The following is a 26,448-nucleotide window of genomic DNA, read 5'->3' as shown; positions in this document are numbered from 1 at the left end:
AATCAGTCAACACATTAGTTGAATATATTAATCTTCTTTCATCTGTGGTACCTGCAGCTGTATAATAGAATGTAGAACTGTGGTTTTAAATGAAGACCAAGGGAAAGAAAAAAGGGTAAGAAATATTTTACCCATTATAAGTGAAAGTGGTAGAGAAATTGTTGTTTTCCCTTTGCAAAACATAACAGCAATAATTAAATCTAAAAGGAGAGGGAGGTGGGCATTGCTAGGAATGGTTCAGCTCTTGGGTCCCAGTTTGTTACCAAAGGCATAAATCTGCACAGTGATTCCAGGCAAGGTTTTAAAGTTTAGGGGAAAGAGGGGGGAAAAGAAAAAAAATCTTAATAAAGTATTAGCATGACAATAAGTGAGTCTGCTGGAAGCACAAAAGTTGAATGTCAGTGGGTGACATTCATAAATTGCCAGTTAAAAGCACTGGAAGCTTTTTTGATATCAGAAAAATAAGGTGTCTGCCATTGTCAGCAGTGTTGCTTATCTTCACTGTTTTCCCTTTTATTGGTTGAGATGATCTGTGTAATTTTTTCATCCCATAGCCTTGAGAAAGCAGAACAGAAGGAAAGCCAGAAAAGCAAAGGAAGGGAAAATTTCTTAGAGTGATGTGTTTCAACCCCCTCCCCTCCTCCCCTGCCACTGGTGGTATCTAAAAATACAATCATGCAAGTCTTCTAAAATGATAGTCGAGATAGGGTGCACTCAAAAATAATGCATTATATAAAATTATTTTTCAAAATAAAATGAGTTTAGAATTGCTTTTTTCTCAAAAGTTGACTTAATCACTATGTGCAGTCTTCTGTAGAAAAGAGCAGAGCTAAGGCAAGTGTGCTATTGGTCAATTTGACATCAAAAACTCTCATTCCAGTGTTTTTATTTTTTCATAGCATAAAAATGTTCTTACATGCAGAGAGATCTATAGCTGATATTTTCCTTTTCCTTTCCTCCATCCCTTGGTAATTAGATTGGATTAGGGTATTTCTGGGTATAAAATTTCTAAATTGCTGAAAGAAGTCTAGCTTATATTTTTCAATTTAGGCTACATTTGCAGCTGGGAAGGGAGGCTCAGTGTCTTGGCTGGAAGAGGGGCTTGACCATTTCATCCTGACCTATTTTTGGCACTGAAGTGGCATTCATTATTACTGACTTTTTTTCCAAAAAACGTTGGGTTGTTGTCCCTCAGTTGTGCCATTCTAAGTGAAGTTAGATACAGAAGTGGAGAGTGGTGTAAGTCTAAAGCATGCGTTTTGCTGTGATGTATTTAGAGCTACTATTTTTAATGTAGATGTTTAATACAGATGTTTTGGGTAAAGAAATAGTTGTTGAAGGCCCGATGCTGGAGATCAGGGACTCTACAGTCAACTTCTCTGGTTTAAAAATTACTTTTCTGCTGCACTGTTGCAAAATTCCTTTGTTTCTCAAGGGAAGGCGTACTGTTTCTCAGGAGAACACTGTGCTCCAGGTGGTTGCCATGGCAGTTTGCTAGCAAGCAACCTCCTAAATATGTTACTACTGGCACAGAAATGGTGTCTTTTTGATCTTTTTGGCAGATGATCATTTTGTAGAACACTCTACAGAGAATGGTTAGAAGGGCAGCACAAGTTTGAAGTGGTGGCAGGGTGGTTAAAATTTTGGGTTAAAATCTCAATTTATGTCCCCTGAAATGTCATTAGTTTTTAATTAATTTTTTTGAGCTAAATTTTTTTTGAGCTACATTTTTTTGACACTTAAAAAATATAATATCAAAAATAAACCTCCTATATTCTTTGAACCTCCTTTTAGGAGCTGTTTTGGTAACTAATATGCAAGTGTGATTGAGCCTAGCTGGCTTTGTTTACATAATCTTACTCAGAAATCAATTTTCAAAAATGTTGCTTTGCTTATTGAGAATATCTGCTTTCATTCTGTTTGGAATCTGTCCTTTTTTCCTTGTCATGTTCTGGGATGTAAAGCAGAACAAGTCTTGTCAGCCTGAGTGCTTTGTGTGTGGAGAGAGGATGGGTAGGAGGATGAGTGAGCTACTTGCTTTTTAATAACTGATTCTGTTGGGTTGGGTTATTTATTTATTTATTTATTTATTTATCTATCTATCTTCTGAGCAGCCCAAAGAGAGTTGTGGGTGGTTTTTGTTTTTTTTTGGTTTTTTTTTTTTTTTTTTTTTTTTTTTTATTTTGGTTTTATTTTAAAGGAGTTTTCTTCAGACAAGCGTCTTGAGTAGTGCTGTGACTTAATAAGTAAAGATGTGAGGATGCCTTTTGACAATGAATATATCGGTATTCTTCACACCTAAGCACCCGATAAAATGGAATACAAATGGAAGGACTTAAGGCTAAGCTGGAGCTTTTGGCACTTGTCTGAAGGAGAAGTGCTGCTCAGGCTCAGGATTATCACAAGAGGTGTCGTGGCCCAAGGACCTGAGACCTGGTTCCTGTGTCGCAGGGCTCTGAAGCAGCAGGGAAGTGGTGACAAATTGCAGCAAATTGGGAGGGCAATGCTGGCTCCTGGGGAAAGCCAAACAAGCCATTGCCTCTGCACATCCTCCACACTTCTGCTCTGGGTGGGAAGGTGTTGGCATCTATTGCATGAGAGGATTTATTATGACATACAGCATAAGGAAAAGTCAAAGTCAAGCACTTAAACAAGGTTTACTTAGCTACTCACAATTTTTTTATTTTTTTTTATGAATGTTGTAGTGAAACTTATTCAGAAGGTTATTCTAATCCCGTTCTGCAATGTGAAAATAAAGGTGTAATTTAAAACAAATGACTTGTCAGCCATTGAACACCTAGTGAGGTTGGGCTAGTCCTCAGTGCAGAGGGTCATCAAATCAAATATTGTGGCTGAATTTTTGAAGTGCTTGGATAATTTTATGAGCAATAGTAGCATTTGTAGTTATGAAAGGTAAGATAAAGATCATCAGCTCTCATGCCTCAAGGCATAAGGCAGCCACTGCAGCGTTGCAGGAGGGATATTTCCCTGCTGAGCAGCATTACACACTTGGTTATGTACATTATGAGGTGTGTTCTTTGCTTTGATATAAACCATTAGCCAAAAAGGTGACACTTGATGGCTGAACAGGTTATGCAGACAAATCTTGTATCAGCTGCCATGGGGATATATTTCTGTTGTGAAAGGGTTCTTCTGTTGCATCACATCACCCAAGCTGTTGCTTGGAGGAAATGTGCATCACTAAAAATCATAGAATGGGTTCCCATTTTGTGCCCAGAAACTCTTGAGCTGCTGTGAGAGGCTCATTGTTACCACATATGTGAATGATTTTTTGTTGCTTGCATAGTTGGTGCTCTCTCCTGCCTTGCTGCTGCTTTTCACACTCAGGCTGCAGGTGTGCACATCACAGTTGCAGAGCTGGCCATGCACACCTGGGTTCTGACTGCCCTCAGTGATGCGCTTTCAGCACTGCTGGGTCCTTGCCCTGCCCCAGCTTCCACATGGCTCTTGGATTCCTCTTGCATGCTGCCCATATTTACAGCTAGCCAAGGTTATGTATAACAATAATCAGATATACTTAAATGTATTCTCAATTTTTGCTTAACTAGGCTGGAAGGACCAGGGTTTCCTTGCTTCTTGTAATGAAAGTTGTTTTCCCATTCTTGTAATCTCCTCAGAAACCCTTTTCTGGGCATACTTACAGTTTTGTTTTGAAAACAGGTGATCAGGAATCACCCCACTATTTCAGATGAGGTCCAAGTAGTCCTCTGTGTTGACTGAAAATGTCTGATATGCCCAGAAATCAATTAGACCTTTTTACAGCTGGTAGATAACAAACCTCTTAATCATTCTATCCACCAGCTTTCTTCTCTTCCTTTTCGTAAATCTGCTGAACCTCCAGTTTAAAGCAGAAATCCTCATTAGCTTGTCTTGCCATGATGTACTTTTTGCTTTTAAACTTCACCCTATTCAGTTTTCTACCTCACAAGGTCATCTCATTCTCTGTGTGATGATCTTGTTCTCTTCCATGCTCATAATTATATCATCTTTGCATTTCATAATCCAGGCCTGGTATCAAGGTTGCTAATGAATGTATTAAGGAGGATCCATCCCAAGACTGGTTCCTGAAATACTTAGTAATATTTCTCCATCTTTAGAACTGCTTTTTTTTTTTTAACTACATGCTCTTGTAGTGCCTCCCATAGACTCCATGCCTCCCACTATGATGTATTCTTATATTGCTCCTCATTGTCTGCCTTTTAAATAAAGATTTCTTAGAGAACACTGCCAGATGGTTAATTCAAACATAGATGTATTAGTTGCACTATATTGCCCTTGTCTAAGTAGTCATCTGTCTTACTAAGTAACTCATCATGTCTCTCAGGTGATCTATTAGTAATGAGAATTTATTTCTTTTTATGCTGCTTCAAGCCTACCTCCATGCCCTTGATTACTGCCTCTTCCAAAGCCTGCTGTAGTCAGTGTCAAAATCCCATGAATATGTGTTTATCGCTTCTCCTTTCTTGGTGTGTATTTATATTTAATATTCCCCAGTGTTATTTTTGCTTTAGCACTGATGAGCAGGAATGCCCGAAGAACAAAGTTTTTGAGTAAAGGTTTATGAAACTAACTGGTATATGGGGAAAACTAGTTCCCACTTTGTTATAAATTTCATTTAAAAACTTGCCAGTGAATTTTTATTTTTTCTTCTGGCTCTTTGAGCATGCTGCAAAATGTTCCCATCCTTGTGGCATTATTCTTGTGAGAAAATTGAACATTTGTCCAGGTTTGGGGATACACAGTTAACTTTTCATTGAATCTGTATGAGAATAAATCCTTAACTAGATCTTCTCTGTATTTTAATCCCTCTCTTCTGCTTAGGTGAAATGAGCCTTTCACTACAGCCTTTCAGTCTGTTTTCCTTTGAAAGATTGAGCTGAGGTGCTATTTTTATTGTGTGACTCATTTAGGACACCTGCCTTACCTTGTTAATCAATCTTTCTTTTTCTGTCCTTGTAAGTTTTTGCTTACTCCTGATATCTTCTTTGAAGTGCTTCTTATCCTTGATGTTCTTTTTTAATTTCATTCCAAACAGTTTCAACCTTTTGTTGAAGTTATATCTCTATTTTCTATTTTCTTGAGCTCAGTATAGGATTATCAGTTGTGTTAACTTTCTTATGCACTCAGAGTTGGCTCTGCTGAATCCCAGACCTTCTTTGTAGGCTTATTTTTATATATATAGTGGTATATCAACTTGTCAAAAGATGAGTTGGTCACAACAATTTGATTAATTTCATAACTTAACTAGATTTTCTGTAAGGTCATTGTTGCTTTTAAATTCTTCACCCTTATGTTGTCTCCAGTGAGGCTCCGCTGTGATTGGAGGTAAAGAACAAGCCTGAAAAATTTACAGCATTGGTTAAAAAAATTGCAAACTGACTTTAGAAAAATGACTATAAAAAAAGATGAGCTTTTCAGTCTGTTTTTGTCTTTTGATTTACTCCCAGTCAATAGCATATGATAATAGGCTTCATATACATTACTCCAGGCTTCATATACATTATATAGCTTTCTGTTTTCTCCTCTTTATTTCTGGAGATTGATGACTACCTAATGCTATAACTTTTAATAAGGCATTTTATTTGATTTAGAACTGTCTTCATTTTAGTTTCAGATTTATAATGGTAGTTAATCAAATTTTATTGCACCTTAATTAACTTTAAAATAATTTTTAGTAACAAGATTATGAATTTTTAAATTTTGGACATGCAAAAGAACCTCTATGGTTGAACTACCTGTAGTTTTAAAGAGAAACATCACATATATAGTGGGCATGCTTTTTTAGTGCTGAAACATAAAAAATGAGTAAGTGAGGAGAAATTATATACAGACTTATTTGATGCACTGCTAATCATTAGTTCCCATTGGATTAGAAATTTCATTAAAAAACTTGCCCGTGAATTTTTATTTTTTCTTCTGGCTCTTTTAGCCAGAAGAAAAAAAAATTATATAATTATAAATTATATAAATTATAATGGCATCTTTCTGTGTAATGGTTGTATCTACAATCAAATTATTTGACTTGCTGCAATTCTGTTTCTTCTGTGGAAGGTCATGGCTAGCCAGGGTGTAACAACTCCATGCCTATGATGTATAATTTTTGTTTCCTGTTGTAAAACATGCCAAACCCTACTGAAGCCCCAGTATGAAAATCAATTGCTGTCACACAAGTGTGGCAAAAAGAAAAAAACCCACTGACTCTTATTAGCCCTTAAAGTTAATTGCCTAAGAGAGCTCGTTCCCAGAACCAGGACAGCTCTTTCTTTCATTGCCTGCTGGTGTCCCAACATCCTGCTTAATTCATATATTTTTTTAAAGTCTTCCTTAGAAATTCTGATTTTTTCCTGCTGATATTTTTTGAAGCATCCCTAATAAATTCTGATTTTTATGCCTGAGGCTGTGTATCATGCGAGTGTATGTACAAAGGTTTTTGTGCCTATGTTTGCTGCAGTTGTTCTGCATATGACTTGTTTCAAAGACTGAGTTAGTGACAAACTCTACATGTTAAAATATATTCCAAAATGAAATACATAATAAATTCCTATGATCTTTCCTGATCATAGAAATTGCCCAAGTGCCCTGCATTTGACCTGCTCAAGGGAATTTAAACAGTCACATTTTAGGCATTAGATTTAGGGAATGTCTTACATTTTTGAGAAACACTCTTAACTATAGATTGGATAAGAGGGAGAAGAATACAGGGGTGAGATTACCTGTGAAGATAGGCTCAGGGGGAGGGGAAGAAAGGGATGATTCAGTATTCATAAGAGTTTGTTTCTAGGAGAAATTATTGTCAAATTTAGTAAAAGCTCACTGATGTTGCAAGCAATGTAATGTGTGGGTTGGGTATTAGAGAGACTGGAATTTTGGGTGAGTCTGTGGGCTCAAAAAAAGCCTGCTCCTGGGAGAGAAACAATAACTAAAAGGTCACCTGAATAATGTGTGCTCTAAAAGGCTGTAATTTGGTGTCATGAGAAGGCCAAGCTTATAATAAAAAAAAAAATCTTATAATAAAAAAAAAATTTAGAATTTGACTTGTGTTTATTTAGTTGTATAAAACCTGTTGGGGTTCCACATATTTGCATTGGAATTAGTATCTCTGAAAAAGAGATCATAAAATGTATCTCAAGCTACTACATTTTAAGTAATTCTTCAGAAGCAGTAGCCATTGTTTCAGCTGTTTATAGAGTAATTAACAAGTATTAAGATGTTATGAAATAGAAATGGGATGAAGAGTTGTAAATGTTTGGTGAGTGCTGTAAAGCAAACAAAAAAATCCCGAGAGAGGAAACACACCCCCTCAAACAGGATTTTGATGTTGTCCTTATTTATGCTTCTCCAAATTCTGATTGGGATGGTCTCCTGGTGGCAGAGACCCATGTTCAGACCTCTGCATATCATCTTCTGTGTGTGGCACTTATTCTCTTACAATGCAAGGCTGAAAAGTGCTATTTCAGAAATACCACACTCTTGAAAAAAGATTTTATTCCTATTAACTCAGCTCTGCTTTCTTAATTTGCTGTAAAGTAATGAATACTTTCTGGTAAGTCAAAACTGTATTTTTGTCATTTAATCTCTTTATTTAACAAAAAAAAAAAGTCATCAATCTCTGCTAAACACTTCCCACAAATCCAATGAATGATTTCTAGTACCAGGTTTACTTGCTTGTTTTGATTTGTGAGCAAGTCAAATTTTGTGACCTCTCTGTTCCTGAAAATCTGCCTGTTCTGCATTCCTGATCTCCTGCTTTTTTGTACCAAATTTGTCTGCTTTCATTCCTTAGGGAGAAACTCCCAAGTTATATCAGTAGTCTTTGGAAAGCTCTCTGAAATATTTAGGAGTCTGAAAATGACTGACAATCTCACTGTTCCTAACAGTACAAACTGGGGATATAAGCTTGGCAGGGAATAAATATTTTTCATTGTGCCTGTATTTAGACTCTACATCTTTTATGTTTTCTTTTTCATGGGTACTTTTGGCATAACTAACAGGTAAGAAGAAATTAGTGTGGTATAATGATATTTCCATACTTTTTTGCCACAGCTATAGCACCACATGCTGCAGTAGACTGTGAACCTTACACCTCAGAAGAAAAGCTATGGAAATACACAGGTGGAAAAATAAAGCAGGATATTGCTGCTCCCCAGCTGCTGTCATACGTGTATAGTGGCATTTATTTAAAAAGATTAAGATCCAAGATTAGGTCTGTATTCTAAACACAAATTTCTGTCAGCTTAAGAATTTTAGAACTTGCCAGCTGTGAAGAGAGAAATTCCCCCATCTGTTTGTGCCACAGAGAAAAAGCAATAATGGCAGTGCATGAGCGTGAAGGACTGGGCAATGCTGAAGCTTTTAGTCTTGACCTCCCTCTTTTCTACAAATGAGCAGAGTTTTTTCTTTCAGAGGCTGATGGTGAAAATGGCATCTGAACACAGAGGCAAATACACTTTACCAAAGGGCTGGTCATTGCATGTGGAATGGTTTCACAGTGTAAAAACCATTTGTTTCTGTGCTTTCAGAAGCTGTCACTGCCTATAAGGCATTGCAGGGAGGGTGTCTCTTTGAGCTCTAAGGCTGAGACACGTGGGCAGGGACAGACTGATGTTCAGAAGTACTTTTACAGCCCATGGTGATGGTCTAGGCTCTTGTCAGACATCAGAGGAGACTTACAGACTGATTTCCCAAGCAGCTCTTTGAGTCTAGGTGTAGGTTGCCTTATCTCTCTCTCAAATTTGGAAGGAGCTAGCCTAATGTTCTCCTCGCTTGTCTGAGACATCATGTTTTGTTCCAAAGGAATCTGGTGGTCTGCAGCCTCTTGCCATCACAGCCCCAAGGTGTTGGGCACCAGTCTGTAGGGAGCATGAGACTCAATCTCAGGGTTGTGGGTTTGTGCCCGACATTGGGCGCCAGTCTGTAGGGAACGCTGGGCTCCAGGATGGCTTTGATGAATGGAGACGAGAGATCTCTGCAGGCTGCTCTTAGGATATAAGGTTTATTACGGATGGAGAAAGGTCTTGTTTGGAGCTGCCAGATGCAGCACGTGGCAAGACTTGAGAGGATGGGGGAGGGGAGAGACAAGAGGATGCTCTAGGAGAGGGTGGAGGTCCTGAGAGGGGAAAAGATCCAAGAGAGGGGATTTCCAAGAGGAGAGGAAGATCCAAGAGGGCGTCTGGTCCCTCAGAGACCCCTTATCAGGGGACTTCAAGGTGGTTGGAACAAGACTTGGGCCAATGGGATTACAGGCACTTGATGTTTTAGGGGAGGGTTACAGGTGCGGGGTTAACCATATATTTTGGGGGTTGAGATCAAACAATCCATTTGACTTTTGGACTTATCCGTAGGTAAGGGTATTGTCCAGCCAGTAGGGGGGATTGTTTTCATCCTGGCTGTACTATCGTAAATCTTTTGCCAGGCAATCATACTTATCCATCCTTTCCAACATCAAGGCTCTCCAGTGCTGAGGGAATGAAGGCTGATGAGTGAGGAAGGAGAAAGGGCAGCTATGGCTGTGCTCCTGCTCTCCTCTCCTTTCAGACCGGGCAGAACATCCCAGCCAAGCTGGCATTCAGCTGGTTTTGCACTCTAGGCACCCTGTCAGATCCATGTCTGGGAGGGCTCTGCTCCTGTGAATTCCATTGCTGCAAGGGCAGTCAGAGTGTCAGGGGTTTGTTGATTCATGGTGGGATGCTGGCTGGTGGGTTTGTTACTGCACTTTGTCTTTTGTTCCTTTGGTTTTTGCAGTGGCTTTCCTGGTTGGGGCAAACAGGAGACTCCTAGCAGTGAACCAGATAGTTTTTAATTGTGCAGCTTTTCTCTCTAATGATGCAATGAGATGATTTTATATGTAATAGTAGAACTAAGATAACAAATGCCAGGCTGTGCACAACTTGGCTTGCCTTTGTGGGTATAATACACTGCAGGGGAGAGCTGTTCAGGTGTTCTCAGTACAACTCATGAGCTAGGTTTTGTCCTTAAGACAAGGAAAATACCCTGTATCCATCATCCATGATGATGTATCTTCCTTTTATGGGGGATTTATCAAAATGCTGAGCTAACATCTCCAGTTGGATGGATGTTCCAGTCCAGCTGGATGGAAGATGCTATGCTGGAGAGCCTGTCTCTTTCCAAAGAACATCATTGCTTTGTTCTGCAGCCATCTGTGGCCCTTGCCATGGCAGGCTTCATTTCTTTTCTCTCTACTCTTCTTTTTTACTTTCAGATACAAACCTGCTTACAATTACCCCTGCTGAAACGAAGACAATTATATCTGTCCAAAAGTGCTTTTGAGTTAAGAAATGTCTTCTGCGGTGTATGGTTAATTCAGAAATCTAATAGTCAGAGAGACTATTCTTTCAAGCCAAAATACATATTTCTTCATATTGTACATCAGCTTGCATCAATAGCTATTGTCAAACCATCGATTCCTTTATGTCTTCAAGATGTCTGGGCTTTTTGGGTGGGTTGTAAGACATCAACAATCAGTATTTATTTACACAGACACCAGATAAAATGGCAGATTAAAAGCAGCATTGATGAATTGCAACACTGACAGCAGAGAACAGCTAGTGAGAGATGCTGTCAGTAGAAGAAAAAAATATTTTTTCAAAGCAGTAATAAGCTGGCTATACCTAAGGGAAATTTGGTAAGAAATATGATTCACTTTGGTCACCTCGGAAACAAGCTGTTATTAGATATTTGAATTACTGTTAAAATATTTTGTTATTACACCAATAACATGGTTGATCAGATGTTTTAGTATGTGATATTATAACACACTAATTTTCTAACATATAACCAAATACAGATTTTAGCATATGGATAATGATACCCTGGATAAGCCCTTGATATTTACCAGTCAAATCTTAAGAACTGCCAGTGACTCAATGAAATTGGATGCTTTTGAATTCTTATCTGCCTTGTGTTAGTGCCTGTCTTTTGTTACTGATTCCTGAATAAACAGGATAAACACAGCATGATTAAGGAACATAGCCCCTCCTGGATCTCCATGGGGGAACTAGGGGCTGTTTTTATTTATTTTGAATTTTTGTATATGGATACGTTCATGAATACCAGTTTTTGAAACAGTGTGGATGTCAAATATTTGGGTTTTTATCAGCTGAAAATCCGGTGTGCAGCTGTTCTAGTGCACCCCATGAACTGGGTTTTGTCCTTAAGCCAAGGGAAATATCCTGTACCCATCATCCATGATGATGTGTCTTCATTTTATTTTAATTAATAGCACATTTATGGGGGATTTATCAAAATATAAGAATCTAGTACCTATGGGAAAACATCACAAAGATTTGTATAACCTAGGATCAGTGCCCACTGTATGCTACGTAATTGTGTTTATAAGAGATTTGTATCTGGCTTCTTTTGTTTGAGAAGTCTTTATGGCCCTACGTAGACCTAAAAGTAACTCAATGACAGTGATTTCACTATTCCTGTATGGTTTTTTTCCTCCATGCTTTCTCTAAAAATGTTTTAACAGTTCTGAGATAGTTTAACAAGGTCAAAGCAGCATATGATTTTACCCTTCAAAAATCTTTATGATGATTCAGAAGCAGAGTTCAGAGCATGTGACACGTCAGGTTAGAAAATGTAAAATTAATAAATAGAAGGCTATTCAGAAAGCACTCTAAAAATGATGAACAGCTTGTAGAAACTGATTTATGAGGCAAGAACAGAAGTTAGATAAGTAGAGGTTGGTTGAATGGATGGACTGAACGTGTCTTCAGATCTGTGCATGAGCAAAGAGGAGCTTTTTGTGCATTCAGGGTTGTGGATTAGACAAAAGAGGTGTTTTAGGACTGTCAAGATAATAAGAGGAAGGAAATGTGGAACAGAGTTGTTAAGATCTGTGAAAAATGGAAGGTAAATAGAAGCTGATTGTTAAAGAGAAAATTGTTAAAGAGAAGATATATATATATACACATATTTAGCTTTGTTAAGCTGGTCAGTCTATTGTGTCAGTAAATTATTTCTTCTTTGTTATTTGTGTTTGTGAGAGCACTACAGTAGGATGAGAAACTGATCTTTATTAGAAGAAGGTGGATGACTTTTAAGAAAATTATTTTTAAATCTTGAATATCAACGCTTTGTGAGAAAGCAGCATGTGCTCTGTGTACAAGTCTTGTTATTGTGAATTACTAATTTTTTCTTGACATTTCTTTCACCCAGAAACAGAAATGCAGTCTAGATAGAAGTCACTCCTTTCCTTTGATTTTTTAGAACATTGAGTGAATTGACTCAAAAAAATTGGCAGTTGTGTTCAATGATGGGTTTATGACTCAAAAGGTTTCAGTACCTCACTCACCTTAATGAAAAACAATGCATAATTAATTCAAATTGCACCTATCAGCTGTTAAATGACAGTTACTAGCACTGTTCTTAAGGGCTTAAGTGGAGTGGAAACTTGAAAAATCTTGATTTTGCCTTACCATAATCAGTGTGTCTCTGGTTCTTCATTCTTTAGTACATAAGACATAACAAACGTGGTGATAAAATGACTTACTTTTTTTTTTAAAGGAAATAAAATTCTTAGTGTACAATAGTAAATTAAGTGGATTGACCTTGGCTACCTTCCAGGTGACTGCCAAATTGCTTAATTACTCCCTTCCTCAACAACACAGGAGAGAAAATATAACAAAAGGCTCATGGGTCAAGATAAGGACAGGGAGATATCACTCAGCAATTAACATCATAGGCAAAACAGATTCGACTTGAGGAAATAAATTTAATTTACTGCCAATCAAATCAGAGTAGGATAATAAAAAATAAGAACCAATTTAAATCTCCCCATCCTCTTCCCTTCCTAGTCTGAACTTGGCTCCTGATTTTTCTACCTCCTTGCCCTGAGCAATATTGGAGGATGTGGAAGGGGAGTTATAGTCAGTTTACAACATCTTGTGTCTGCTTTAAATGAGGCTTTCTTTCCTGTAAAATGAGGCTTTCTTTTCTGTAGAAAGGCATGCAGTACACGTGACAATGGCATAAAATCTGAAATTCTCTTTCTATACTTTCTCAGCAGAAGGAGCTCTTCTAACTGTTTGTTTTGAGAAGGATGACCACCTTTGAATTGTGATTCAAGGGTTTTGACTGTTGTGGAAATGTAATATTTTGTGCTTTTTTCAGTTTACAGTCATCTCAGTCTTGTGTTACAGCCCATCGACAGGAGCTCTAACCTGTCCATCTTATTCACTAACATGTATTTATATATCTATGTATGTATGTTAACATCTAGGCCCTTACTTCCCTCTTAAGCTCAGTTTCATCTCTTTTCCCAGCATTAAGAAAATGTCTTCTATTTTGTTAGCATTGTTACTCACAACCTTTTTGAGGCACTACCTTTGCTCTCCACCCAAGGGCAGACATCCTAAGGAGGGAAATAGAGGCAGTGGCTTCTCCCTTCACTTCTGTTTGCAGCAACCCTAAAAGTGCTGTTATTCCTCTTGTGGGTAAAGTGGAGGTTTTCCTTGTCACTGCCTTTCTGGATGTGATTATTTTGCTGTTGCTGTGCAGGAAAGAAAAGGATATTTGGGATAGGGACATGCACAGAGCACAGGTTCGTGGAACAGTGTACCTTAACGTACTAAAGTATGAAGTGTTAATTACTTTTTTTTAAGCACATTTTTGTCTGGGATTTAAGCTTCGTGTAGTACTCTGCAGCAACTGGGTGTGTTGGGGGACCAGGTCCCTCCAGTACATGCTAGCTCTTCTGTACTTGGCAGCTACAGATTAATATTTCCTATTTTATGCTGGTATAGGCATTGATTTGCATTGATGAGAGATTTGTATTCTCAGAACCTTTTTCATTTACAAAAATGAGAACTTTGGCGCAGGAAAAATCTCAGAGACTCTTCAAAGTAGGGTCTTTATTATATAATCTCATGAATTCTATGTGGAGCAGGTTTGCTTTGACAATTATCACTTCATGTTTTTCAAAGTCTCTAGCAGTGGGAGTGTGTTTTCAGAGCATCCTGTCTGGCTTTGCTCTGTGGGTGCCCTCATGCTGTGTGCCACAATGTGATGAGGTTACATTGCTGTTCATAAAAAGTGAACCATAGCTTGAAATATATGTGGAGGGAGGTGAAAGCATTGGAAACCATTGGGATGAGGAGTATTTTGCATTGATTTTTGGTATTGACTTTCTATCCACAGCTTGTCTAGTTTTGCTGTCTTTATTATTTTTTTTTATCATTTATTTACAACTAATGTAGAATGACAAATGAAATCAGGCCAGAATTTGCTTCTTAATCAAGATGGTGAAAATGCATAAGATATCTATAGAAGTTTCCATCTTTATATTGATAATGGAATCTCACATGGTTTTCATAATGGTTTTCTGCAGAGACAAAATACATGAAGGTTTCATCAACAGCAATTTAAGAGTCACTATTTTGCTATGAAATAAAGTTTAATCTAGCATAAAAATTTGAGTCAGAACACAGCAATAGGAATCAGTAATGCTCATTCGACCCTCCTTTTCTTTCTCTTCCCTCAGGGTGAGATCTTTGTTGATTCACTTTCCTCTGAGGTGTACAAATAAATACATACACACACACAGACTATTCAGTAAGTTGGTTCAAAGCCCATTTCTGGTCTTTATGCTAAGTTTCACAAGCATTACTTAAACCTATGCTGAAGTATGTCCTTGCCACTGTCCTGCTGTGCAGTCCTGTATTTTACAGGACAATTTTACCACAATTCTGCTAGCTTTTGGAAGAACTGGTAAAGGCCAGCTGTGGCCATGCTGAAATTGGGTCTTATTGCTGATAACATTCTCTGAAACTTATGTAATGATGCTGGCAATAAAATAGTAATTCACTATCACAATTAGCAATATAATGCTGCCTCTGCTCCTGACCTCTGTTCCCAAAGGTGTGCTGTGTTCTACAAACTCGAACCCTGCTTCTGGAAAGCTCAGGAAGCTTGTTGGCAGGAGAGCACGTGCCCATTCCAGGTCTCCCATGAAAGCATGGAGCAAGCTGCACATCCCTCACAGCTTCCATGGCTGGCAAGGACTGGCTTCGCCTCTCTGCTCCAACCTTTTTTTTTGTGCTCTGACCACTTGCCTTGGTGGAACTCAAGGGGATCTGTGAATGTGTTCCTCTGTAGCTGACACTGATAAAGGAAATGTATCCAAAACACATATTGTAAAGCACCCTATGATGATGGGTTGTGTAGTAATTTAGATGAAGGGTTACTAAAAGTGAAATATTAAGGATGTGAGTGTTCAAATTTCTTTTTTTTTTTTTAACTGCAGCTGAACATGTGACTATGTTATCAAAGGGGAAAGCATTAAATCACCTGTTCAATTTCATAGCCAAAAGCAAAGCATTTAAAATTTATCCTAACTGTTGAGGCAGGACTTTAGGTTGCAGGTAAAGAATATTTTTATGATCAGCTGTTGGGTTCCCCCCCAATCCCCTCTTAATTGTTTCACCTTGGGTTATGCCTAAGGAATGCAGTACTGCTGCAATCTCCAAACCAGAAATGCCTCCTTTAGTAACTAGTGCTATAAATCACACCTGATTATCTTATTTGCCAATGTGAGATGCATCTTGCACTTTTCAGTTATGTCAATTAAGATTGTGTTTATAGGGAAAAAAAATTATAATATCTAAAATTAGGTGGTTTTATTCTGCTGATGTTTCATTGTTTATTTTTACATTATAGATGAAATTAAATTTAAGAAGACTAAACACTAAGACTAGATTGCATAGCAAGGATGTGGAACACAAAAACATTTAGCATAGCTTTGAGGGATACTCAGAAAGGAACTGTTTTGCAATGATCCATAATTTCCTTATCTGAATATGATATTTGTCTTTATCCTCTGTGGAACCTGATTAACAGGGAATAATCTGGACCCATGAAAATAAAATCAATAAATCTGCTATCGTGTGGAACCACCTGGTTTGAATTATGTGGCAATGAGGAGGCTTTGCTGCCAGCTCAGCAATGGGGATGAGTCTGCCACTTCAGGGCTTCCTCATGGATTTTTCAGCAGAGCTGGATAGGGGACAAGATGTGATGGAAACAGCTGAATTGCTGAGAATATGTGAAGAGAATAGTTAGGAAAATGAAGGCCATAAATAGAGAAGATCAGGCACAGTCGGTGTTTGGCAGCATGGGACAATGTTGTTCTGTAGCCTGTGTGCTGCACAAATAGTCCTTGAGTGAAAAAATTGCTTCACTTCAGTGCAAAATTGTGGAGTATTAATTTGATATGATTTTTGCTACTAACATAGCATCTGTCTCATTTATTATAACAATATATACTTAAGGTCATTATAAAAGTCATTATAATTACAGTCGTTATAGACTAGTAGTTGTCCAGGGGCTGTAGGTTTTTTCAAACCCGATAAAGACACTACCCCAAAAAAGCCCCATACAGTTTTCATAAGCATTTAATTTTTCAGAGGGCTACAGCATCCTTCAAAATGCCACAATAAAATGTTGCTGTGGGCACAGGGATTCTAGATCAATTACATGGGCAGCCTTCTACAATTTATCATTTGAAGATAGCATCTGTGTGGATTTGAAAGAATAAACCAGTCAATATGGCAGGATGTATATAGAAGGACAAAAACTGGGTTAAAAGTATTGGGCATAAAATAGTGAGTGAAAGAAAAATGGTGAATGGTGGCATAAGACACATGCTGATGGAATGAGATATTTAATATAATTACTCTCAGTATAACAGCATGAAGAAAGAATTGCTCATTTTGATATAATAATCTATTGTTCAACCCCAGCCATTAGTAAAATGAGATGGAGGGGGTTGAAAAGTTAAGGTATGAGCTGAATGAAAATGGATAGAGTTGTTTCAATGTATTGTACTGCTTGGCTAATATAGGTAAATGGAATATTAGAAAAAAAACAGCACTTCCCTTGCCTCTTCCCTTCCACCCTCCCTCTGTGTAAGCATCCACTGGTATCTCTCAGAGTGTTTGGAAAGATTAAAAAATAGCAATAAATAAGGAGGTGAATCTGTTACAGAAATCTTGCATTCCTTTTTGGATAGCAGAATTTATTTCATCAGTGCTTGCTGAGATGCAGGAGTTCCTTTCAAAAGTCAAATCAAAGCCAAAGCAAGCCTGGCTTCAGGAGTACATTTATGCAGTAAAGCAGGAGCAGTCATTCTAGGGAACAGAGCTATTTTCCTGAGAATGAGGTGATTATTTTGCTTTGTTTTCTAATGGGCAGTAATATATTTGTGAGCAGTAGCAGCATAACCTTTTATTTGCAGTAGACTTATGTAATGGTAACTCTTACAGCTAAGCATGAAGTAGATTTAGAATGAATTCTTGTGGATTAAGAGCCTTTGAAGAAAAAAAAAATGGGTGGAAGAGTGATAATAAGGGAGAGCACTACTAAGGGAGAGTAGTCCAGTTAGATTTATTATATATATAATAAATATATAGTATCCTTTCCCTGTGGTGATTTGGTGAGGTTTCTATCCTGGATTCTTGCCAGAGGAAAGCAATTAGGTCCCTCTGTGTCCCAGGGAAGCAAATTGTGCTGCACTGGTGAGCTCTTCTGTAAGGGAGCAGGTTTCACAGATATTTACATATTTGTGGGTCTGCATGGATTTGTGAGGGAGTCTCCTCACATCAGAGCACTGTCACTGCTCTGGGCTCCAGCGTGGGGGTGATGGAGAAGTGCCAAATCCACGTGTGCACCAATTGCAAAGCTCAGAGCTGGCCTGGACGTGTGCTGTGCTGGCAGACAGGACAGCTCACAATTTCCTGTTTGGCTTACCAAACCATCTTTGGTGGAAAGAACTGGTCCCACAAACACCTTGTGTGACAAGTCTTTTTTCCCCACTGTCTTCTCCTCAGCAGCATCTCCTGCTTTCTGGAAAAATTATACATCATACCTGAGGGAGGACAGGAAAACCCTGTGGTTTTTGCATGTTTTCTGTACTGTTTAATTTCTGTTGCACTGCCAAACATGATTATTATCGAGAATTTAAGCAATATTTTCTTTATTGGCTACATGTTGCAATACCTGTGCAAGCATTTATTATATCTGCAAGGATGAACCTTGGGAACACCAACATTTTACTTATCACATCTGTAGACATGTTTATTTATTCCTAAATTAACCCTTGGAGAGAAGCCTTAAGAAAACTAACATGTCCAAGTATGATTACTTACTAACTTTGAAAAAGAATGGCTGATGGATGAAAGCATTTATAATGTGAAATATTGAACACAACAGCTTTCATAAAAATAATAAAAAGAACAGCAATTTTGGAGCTGTTTTTAAGATAAAATATGTATGAAAAAAACCCCAAAAAACCCCTAACATCATTATGAGACTTACAGCTACATGGGTTTATTTCTAATTCAATATTTTTATAAGAGAAGTTTTCAAAATGCATTATATTGGAATGGCATTCCTTTTCTGAGCTTCTCTCTTACCTTTGACTGAATTTAGCTGTTCCCTGCTGCAGAGTCCTTGGCAATATTGGCATGGTTCTGACTGTGGCTAGAGAGAGCACAGATCCCTGCTGGTTTAGGATGTAGTGCTGTTCTCAGGGGATGCAGCCATAGCTCTGTGACCCCTGAAAACTCCTGGGTACCACTCTGCAAAGAACAAACAGCTTCTCCTGTTGGAGGAGATGCACCCATTTCCAACCCTCTGTTAAATGGTGATTTTCTATCTTTTATATGGTACATTATGTGTTACATGTTTATAGTTTTTCCCCAATGCCTATTACCTATATTAAATGGTGCTTTTCTATCTTTTATATGGTACATTACGTGTTACATGGTTACAGTTTTTCCCAGTGCCTATTACCTATATTAAATGGTGCTTTTCTATCTTTTATATGGTACATTACATGTTACATGGTTACAGTTTTTCCCCAGTGCCTATTACCTATATTAAATGGTGCTTTTCTACTCTAAACCAATCTGTGAGTGCCAACATCACCAAGAACATGGAGGTAAGGAAGAAGAAGGAGGAAGAACAGGATCAACTCACTTTCCTCCATCTTAGAACTTCTGACCCCCATGTACAATGTAAAAACCTCCCTGGACAGGTGCTAAAACCCCCCTGTACAATACCAAAATAATTTCCCCTCTGTTTTGTAACTACTTTTACTATACTATCAAACCCCTTGTGACTGCATGTTCCACCTCCAAAGTTGGTAACTCATTCCATGGCTCAAACTCAAAATCACAGCTGTTTCCAGCTGCCTGCCAGGGTCTAAAATGCTTCTGACCAGGGCCTGGAACCTCTAAAAATGTCTGAGGGACATTTTGAGTTCCAACAGGCCACCACGGCTCCTCTGGGTGTGCTGCTCCTGCCTCAGCACCCTGACATGAAAGAATTTCTTCCCAGTGTCTAATCTAAAGCTACCCTCTGTCAGTTTGAAGCCTCAGAATTGAGCAGTTTCTCAGGGTTTCTTGTCATTCCATCTTGCTCTCTTCAGAGCACTTAATACAGTTCAAGGGGCAGCAATCATCATTGCCTTTTTTTTTTTTTTTTTTTTTTTTTTTTTTTCCCTTTCTGAAGGGCACTAGGTTGTTTCCCTGAAATACAAAAATTTTCAAGTAGCTGCTGGTATTCTTGATTATGTTAAAATACCTGGGGGTGTCATAGAACCTCTCTGCCATAATGTCCATGAGAGGATGTAATGACTGTTGCTCAGAATCCAAGAATCCCTTACAGCAGTGTCCTCAAAGGCACTGATCTGCCTTGATGGAGTCCAAATGCCAGGGAAGTGGTGCTGACTTGGGTAAAATCCCGAATCCTGCTGGCCAGGCAGACTCCCAAAATGAGTTGCTTGCTTGCTACATGGCCTCTCATAAGCCACTGAGGGGAAGAGTAAATTCAGCAGTGTCTTTAAAGAAAAATCCTTACACGCACTCAGGCACACTCCTTAGTAGCCTGTTCTGCTGCTGTGCATTCTAAATAGAAATATCAGTATAGTTTCAAACAGTAATTAGAAGGAAAAATTAAAAGGCTTGAGTAATCCCAGATAAAGCAGTCTTTTTAAACTTCAGTTAGTTCTAAACATCACAGCAGCTGCTACAGCAGTACAAGCAGAATTTTGACTTGTTTTTCCTAGTTGCTTTGGCACATTGGAGCAAATGACTGAGCTGCTGCTGTTAGCCAAAACCTGTTTCCCCAAATGTTTTATTCTGCTTTCTGTGATTATTTTTAATCTGCCTTCTCTTAAGCTGTGTTATCATATGTGAATTCTGGCTGCGTATTTTTTAAAATAACTTATTTGCAACTGTCAGAGATACCTTATGAATAAGTTATCAACCATCCCTAAGAGCTATAGCTGCAATCATTTAATAAAAAAGTACTAAGTCTGTGAACATTTTCTATTAATGTATTTATCAAATGAATGCACTTATGGTTAAGAAAAGAATTCCTTTATGTTAAGAACAACACCACATTACTTCTATTTTCTTTGACATTAACATGTCAGTGGCAGCTTTTGAACTGGTTGAAATGATATTTTAGGAGAGCTTTCATATAAATAAACTGGTTTTATCCTAAGAGATCTCAAGGTTCTTTGGGACCGTCCCACCACACCAGTGCACATAATTTGCCAGTGTAATGATGGAAAGCACAGAGTGGAACTGCAAATTTTCAGTTTTCCTTAGAGAGAAGCAGAATTTAGAAGCATAATAAAAGGAAAAAAACTTCTTAGTGAGGGGGACACTAGATCATCTGAACAGCAAGAGTTTTAAAGGGCTGAGTGCTGCCTTTCAAAATAGGATTGTTGTTTTGAGGAATGATGACCAAAAAAGACTCCAGATGAAATTCTCTGACTCCAGAGAGTCAGAAATTGGTCAGATCATTGCAAATTTAGGCTATGGAAATCAGTTGTTTTTTAATTTTGTTTTTTTTTTTTTTTTTTCAGCTAAAAACCATAACATTAAGTAAAGAGGCTGATGACTTGTGCATTATAGTAAGCAATAACGAGGATGGAATAGGGATTGTATTGTACCTAAGAAATATTTAATTTTAGGATTTTAGGAAACAACCACGTTCCTGGGTAGTTTACTACTGTAGCTGAGAAACAAGTCACAAAATGTTGTGATCTCCTTTTGGGAATAATCAGTTGCTTCCTTGAGTGTGAATGGTGAAAGTATTTAAGCTTAATACTGTTGAAATAAAGACCAGGAACCTTCCCTTGAATTTTTATTTTTGTTCTTCTCAGGAATGCTGCATTTGTTTGGGGCTGATCTGCACTGGAAAGTATGACTGTTCAAGTGTGATTTACATGTGAATGTGTGCTTTAAAATATTTATTTGTTTAGTTGTTTAACCTGATAGTTGTACAGTTTCCATCTCTGGAGCAGCAGTTAAATAGTCACAAAGCAGATTTGGAATATTGATAATCATAAAGTGGGTATATCAATGTAAAGCACTTTTATGCTCTGCAGAGAGGAAGAGGCTGCACCATTTTAATGATGCTCTAAAAGTCATAATAAAAGTGATAATACTTCCTGATATTATTATATTGATAGCTATTTTATTGCCTTTGGATTCCCAGGTGATGCTGCACCAGCCCTAATTTATGAAGGCATTTTTCACTGGTTACTTCCTTAACGACATTAAGGCAGCATTTCTCAGCCTTGTTGAAAGGGACGTTTTTCTTTGACTTATCTGCTCTTGTTTTGGGCTCTTTCCCTGCCTCTGAATGGGCACCCTTGGAGGAGATGAATTGCTCCTGGTGCACAGTCGTTGGTAAGCAGCTTTAAGGCTCGCCTAAACATTTGCTGCCAGTAATTATTCTCTCCTTACTGAGGCAGCTGGGGATGCTGAGCTGCTGCCAGTGCATGGGGAATTGCTGTGCCTGGTGCTCCATGGCTCCCTGAGGGTTCTGGGGCACAATCTGTGAAACCAAGCCTGTGGTAAAGGTGAAAACCAGGTGTGGGGTGTGTTAGATGCATGAGATGTATGAGAAAGAAGACAGGCAATGGGAGGGTGAAAAGGAAATACAGAGAGGCAAGTGGAGCTGAAATTAAGTGAGTTTGACAGTGGAAAGGAGATAAGAGCAGGGGAGGGCAGAATCAGGGAGAATTTGGAGAGCAAGCAAATATAATGGACAAGGGGCAGCTAAGTCAGTGAAGTGAAAATGGCATGTGTTCATTTTAGCATAAGCAGAAGGTGGCTGAAATTTTAGGACCTGTCTCATGCTCCACTACTGCTGTTCTCTGCTGTTTTGGACACTTTACTGATATCATTCCATCAGCTTGTGAACGTACTTTAAGATTTGACATTACTTAAATAGTAATACTGTTAGATTTCACATTTTTAAAAATCTTGATTATGTAGACCAGGGTCTAATACCATTCAAGTCAATGCATAGTACTGGCTTGAATAAAAAGAGGGGAGGGGAATCCTCCCCCATATTAATAATCATGAATTAGACATCAGAGCTTTCTGCAAAGCTGGGGTTTTTTCCCCTCTTTTTGATTTTCTGCCTTTGCTTCCCTACAGAGTTCCCAAAAATTCTAATTTAGTTTGGCATAGTCCCCAACTGGAAGTGAGTAACTGGGAGATATTTGCAAATAGAGTAATTGATTATGATAAAAATACATAATCTGTTATGGCTCTGGAACACTTCATAGCTCGTTTTATTTTGTTTTGATGTGTATTTTACTGTCTTTCAGTAGTTAAACTGAAAATGAAGCCCCAAATAACAGGGGAGACAATACTAATGTGTAAGGGGATTATTGTTAAGTGCATGGAAAGAGTGGTGTACAATTCCAGAGGCAGAGACTGCTTTGTTTCAAAATTGTTCCCTCATAGTTATTACAGGACTACCAGTTTAAAAAATAGATCCATTTCACCTTGGGCTGAATGGACAAAACTCCCATTGCCATTCATAGGTATTGTGCCTTCTTTACAGCTGAAATTATTTTGGTTTGCTGTGACTTATTGGGGAGGACAACAGTACAGAGATGCTCTAGCTGAGGTGTGGTGTCTTCTTGTCAACTTTTAACATTACAGATATTTAGTAATAGGATTCTAAATCAAGCATAAAGAGAGTTAAGAGGTTTGGACAGTTGTAAAGTGCATTTGCAGATGAGAAAACCTCTTTACTTGGTTGAACACCATTTAGTTGGCTGGTATGGGGTGATCCTGCCAGGTGCTAAGCAGGCAGCTCCACTGAGGCACTTTCCTTGTGTTTTACTCATTCACTGCTGAGTGCACTGGCACAACTAATGGCAGGTATTATCTGTTATTATTGCCTGTGAGCTCACACACTCTGTTTATTGCACTAGAGTCATGGAGACAGCTGAAAAAGAGTTTTCAATCTTACAGGATTAATTACAAGCTCCGAGTGTTTGATATCAGTGATAATTAAGTGTGGCACGGGTGCAAAAGTAAAATTTTAGGATTCTAGATAAGGGGTCCAAAGGGGACAAGATGGAGGAAATTGGGTGTGCCTTGTCCTTTTTCTCCTTCTTCATGCCCTCCATGTTTCACTGTGGTGTTGGCATTTTTCTGTTGGTTCAGGCTGGGGACACACTGTCCAACGTAGGTGACAGATATTGGCACGTTCTTGTAAATCCAGCCCAGGGAGTTTCTGGTATTTAATGTTTGTAACATCCCACTGAGGGCAGAGCCCCACACGCTGCCCTGCAGGACAGAGCTGGGCAGGGCAGCAGAACATGTGAGAGATAAACAGAATAAACAACCTGGAAACCAGCACAGACCAATTATGGCTTCTTCTTGGGCTGTGGGGTTGACAGACAGAGACTTTCTACAATCTCAGAATCATCAATAGCACAGATTCCGACAAGGAGAGTTCATTATCAGAAACTGATAATGAACCCAGTTTCCCTGGCTGCTCAGGAGCCACTGGAACCCAGTGGGGCACCAGTCCCTTCCCAAGCCAGCCCACCCTTCAGCACAGCAGCCCCTCCTGAAAGCCCAGATGTCTCTGTTGGTGCAAAGTGTGAGCTGAGGTAGATGGAAGCTGGTGATATGTGTGTGATAATTATGCTGTGTCAAGTCTCATTTTAAAGACCATAAGTACACCTTTTTAAAAGAAAAACAAACTACCTCACCAGCCTAGAGAGAAGCATAAATCATGTATTTTTGTCACCTCCAAAGACCACTAGAAGATGAGCTTTAATATTTCAAATGCGACAAGCAATCCATATACATGAATCACAATTTGAGCTCCATTACAGCTGAGCTGATGTATACCACGGTGTGCTTCATGGGTTTTACGCTAACAATATTAAGTAAAAACACAAAGCTTTTTGTGATGAATATCTAACCTTTTACAAGTATTTGTAGCACTGTGGTCCAGAGCAACAGATTTAGTGTTGCCCTACAGGCTTTAATAAGAAAATTCTGTTGCCAGTTTTGACCTCTCAATATTGTTCTCTCCAAAAGAAATGCATGTATTAGTGGAAGGCTAATACTGCAAAAGTAAAAGAAAATCTGAAATGCTGAAAGGGTTTATGGAAAATGTAACCCTTAAAGATTGCAAAGACAGTTAAATAAATGAACAAAGTTTGAAGAGACAGATTTTTTTTTTTTTTTTTTTACTTCTGCTTTCTTTGTTAGGCTCAGGCTTTTTCTTCCTGGCTTCTGAAACTTCTGCAACAACCCAGTGCCAGTTTTTCTCAATTCTTCTATTTATAGTCAAGTCATCACTTGAAGTCCTTAGTCGCCTTTTGAGATATTCTCTCATGGAAGTATTTTCGTATAGGTAGTGAATTTTCTTCTTATCTCTGGGTATTCTCAGATTTTTTGTTGCAGCAACCTGGGCCATTCTTGCAATGAATCTAAGTTCAAATTCCTTCACCTTTGAGACTTTTAATCCTCTCACTTCCCCTTGGGGGAATAAAGAGAAGTGCAGTGAGGGAGCAGGAGATGAAGAGTAGTGCATAAGGTTAATTTTCAGGTGAATTGGTTGCCGTTTTGACATTCTTGCTTTCTTTGCAGGCATCTTTTCATTTCTTTTCCTTTTATGCTACAAAATTATTAGGTATGCAAGAGAAAAACTCCTCAAAGCTATGCTCCAAAAGCCTATTAAAAATAGTCTGCAAGCAGATCAGTGTGAACACACGTCAACACCTGAGAGTTTCCCAAGTGGCTCGTGAACTCAGTGGTGTGATAACAAGACATGTGGGAGGATTTTTCCTGGCTTTTATCTTTCATATATTGATGCTCTTGACTTTTTAAAATTCATTTCATCGAGTGGCACTGCAACTGAAACAACAGAAATGCAAGAATGAGGTAGTTTAAGGTGTTTGCAGTGGTATACAAAGTATTTTGCCTCCAGGCCATCATTTCTAATTCATCCCAAGTTGGCAGCAGTCAGAAATCGCTGCCAGCTGCCAGCTGTTTGCTGGCCAGCAGGAGGAGATTTAGCTGCTAGCTCCTGCTGGACAGATGTCTGTAATGCAAAGTGTAGTGTAGCTGGCATGTGTTTCCTTTGCAGAGCCTGGAAAACTGGGGTGTACCTCAACTGCAGCTGCTTCAGCTTAGGAAGGTTAAACAAGATACCTGATTTTAGGTACCCAAGAGTTCAGCATGTGCACAATTAAACTTCCCCCTCCATTCTGGAGCTAAATGATGGTATTTTGGTGCTGTGTGGAGGGAGAAGGGAGGCTGTAGGTGGCTATGCAGAGGGGTGTGACAGGAGGCTGCACCAAACTCATTGCCACTCCACGAGTTTTGGGTTTTGGGTGACCAAACTCATTGCCAGTCCACGAGCTGAGGATGTTCTTCAGCTGTGCTTTCAATTGATACCTTTCCAGAGTGTGAGCAATCAATAACAAAAAGAAAGGAATGGGGGGGAAAAACTGTCTCTGATTCATCTTACTTTGTGTTGGACATATGTAACACTAGAATTAATATTTTGAAAACCATGAATTACTTCATGCAAAATCTGTGCTGCTAAGCAGAAAATATATCCTGCTGAGAAAAAAATAAAGAGAATTCTTCAGTGTAATATCTGGTTTTGTAAAAAAGGAAGGGAGAAAATTTTACAGTTTACAATATGACAGAGCTTTGAGATATTTAAACAGGCAAGTAAATGAGAGGTTTGAGTCACTATCGTGAAAACAGTTTTGGATTTTGGATTTGCAGCAGCAATAGAGATTGCTTAAGCAGAGACACGAGGTCAAGCTTTTGCTGCTCCTTAATAATGGTGGTTTTTTTGCTTTGATGTGATGCAAACCATAAAATGGGCTGAGGTGACTGGTTCAGTCTCCTCCTTGTGTGACACATGGAGGTGGCAGAGAGCCCTGGCCACTAAGTCCTGCAGCAGAACCAGGGCCAGGGCATTGCCAGAGCACTTGGTGAGAGAACTCACTGTTCACCTGGGCAGTGGAATCTGCTCCTGCACTGTCCTGGCAAACCGTGCATGGTATATCTGACCAGCAGTGCAGCTGCACCCAGCCTCTATGGAGTTCCTGTGCCT

The 26,448-nt window shown here is 38.7% G+C and overlaps 1 protein-coding gene across 3 annotated transcripts in view; it reads left to right on the top strand.

Annotated features, from left to right (window-relative positions):
* The window catches only part of NELL1 (neural EGFL like 1), a 284,811-nt gene that overhangs the window by 109,765 nt on the left and 148,598 nt on the right, over positions 1-26,448 (top strand). The gene's annotated exons all lie outside the window — the stretch shown is intronic.

The sequence above is a fragment of the Lonchura striata genome, chromosome 6 (genome assembly GCF_046129695.1).
Source record: "Lonchura striata isolate bLonStr1 chromosome 6, bLonStr1.mat, whole genome shotgun sequence".
NCBI classification, from domain to species: domain Eukaryota; kingdom Metazoa; phylum Chordata; class Aves; order Passeriformes; family Estrildidae; genus Lonchura; species Lonchura striata.
The sequence above is the reverse complement of the archived record's forward strand: the minus strand, read 5'-3'. Positions and strand labels throughout refer to the sequence as shown.